Source organism: Chrysochloris asiatica, unplaced genomic scaffold (genome assembly GCF_000296735.1).
Source record: "Chrysochloris asiatica unplaced genomic scaffold, ChrAsi1.0 scaffold01713, whole genome shotgun sequence".
NCBI classification, from domain to species: domain Eukaryota; kingdom Metazoa; phylum Chordata; class Mammalia; order Afrosoricida; family Chrysochloridae; genus Chrysochloris; species Chrysochloris asiatica.
In genome coordinates this window covers 7,420-9,220 of record NW_006410231.1, presented here as the reverse complement: position 1 = coordinate 9,220, position 1,801 = coordinate 7,420, and the positions used below count along the sequence as shown (strand labels likewise).

Sequence of the window (1,801 nt, the reverse complement as noted above, 5' to 3'; positions counted from 1 at the left end):
GAGTAGTCCATGGGGGCCCTTGATGAAGAGCTGGTTTCAGCATCTGTTAGGACCACAGATGCTGGCAGTAGTGTGACTGGTTGAATGCTGGTCTGGTGGCTCTATGGGTTTTTTAGGTCTGGAGCCAAGCCCACCTGAATCCATGCACCAAATTGGCACAGCAGGTCCCCACTTCATAGGGCGTGTCTCGCAACCAAGTGGCTCTGAACTCCCAGAGAGTAAGGTCTGCTCTGGGGGTGGATGAGGGTGGGAACTGGCCACACTTTTGGTCACCAGGGGAGCGTGGGGTTTCCACCTTTAAGTCATTGGAATAGTGCCATGATGAACATTGGTGTGTTCATTCCTTGTTTAATTTTTCAAATTGAGAATTTATTGTCCATTTTTCCCCCCAATCACAAAGACAGCATTTGCTCCTTAGAGGAAAATCAGAAAATACAGATGAACTAAGAAGAAAACTGCATTTATCATTTATAAAACATTCCATTGTATTTCCCAAGCCCTCTGACCCATGTGTGCTGACTGGGCTGCCATTTGTCTATATGTCCTGAGTCCAAACATGAATGTTCAGTGTTCTGTGTGACCTTTAACTTTTTTTTTTTTATATAATAGGCTTTAATTTTTTTCTTAAAATGTGGGTTTCTTATTGAATTAAAGCTAATCACATTGTACACCATTTTCTTTCAGTTGTTCATTATCTGAATGGTAGAATTCTGTTATTTCATCATATTAGCTATTAAGAGTTGTATATAGGGAACGAGTACTGACATTTACCTTAATTCAAACGGTATCAATGTTTACTATCACCCCAAGGAACATGTAGCACTGTTGAACGTCCAGAAAGAATAATTTCAATGTTCATGAAAAGTTCAGGAGCAACTTAGGAATTTGCATGTACTTTTGTGGGCTAGAATTGCCCTATTTCAAACATTTTTTTGAGTTTTAAGCAGTTTCGTCTATTATCAAAATATTTGATCTGAATTTGGATTTCCAGCCTGCTAAACTCAAAATGAGGACAAACATCTGCAAACATTCATTGATAATCAGAACATGGAATGTACCAAGTATGAATCTAGGAAAACTGAATGCCACTACTGGGGACAAATTGATTCAAATGGGCTTCTTAACTTCTTGCATTGAGAAGCATAGTCTGTGTGCTCGTCTAAATACTTCCAGTACGCATCCATCGCGGGCTCCGCAGCAAACCTGCCTTTCTTTCATATATGGGGCTGCCATTCCTAGTGGGATCCAGTGCTGGTCTTTGTGTGGGACTTTTCACTTTACATTAACTATTGCTTGAAACAATTTTTGTACAGGTGGAAGTATCTTTTTTCTGCAGCCTTCATTTTAAGTTCACAGTTAATTTTAGTATGAAGTCAAGTTCATTTAATCAGCCACTGTCTACATAAAGTGTGAAAGGAGTTTTGATTTGAGTCATGTTAGCTGTTTTCAGAAAAAAATTCAATTTGTTAAGATGCTGCTTATAATTCCTTCCTTACACAGGGAAATGTAAAACTCAGTCATGATTATGGAGGCTGGAAAAGATTTAAAAACAGTGAGGATACCTCCACTTGGGCGTGGTCCAATGAGAGTACATGTGTTGTTGCCCTTCAGGAGAACCAAAGTTCGAGTTCCCTTCTTGGGATGCAGGATCAAGAAGTGGAAGTAGGGCTGCACTTTCAAAACATTTCCTTAACACTTCAACAGTAGGAGAACTGAGCCAACAAACTTCAAGTTTCAAAATGTGGTGACCCCAAGGAGATTCTTTTGATCAGTCATTTGCACATCACTTCAAGGTCCTGTA

The 1,801-nt window shown here is 39.8% G+C and overlaps 1 pseudogene; it reads right to left on the bottom strand.

The window, feature by feature from the left end:
* Positions 1 to 895: 895 nt before the first annotated feature.
* On the bottom strand, positions 896 to 1,233 carry LOC102826503 (annotated as a pseudogene).
* Between the last annotated feature and the right edge of the window lie 568 nt (positions 1,234 to 1,801).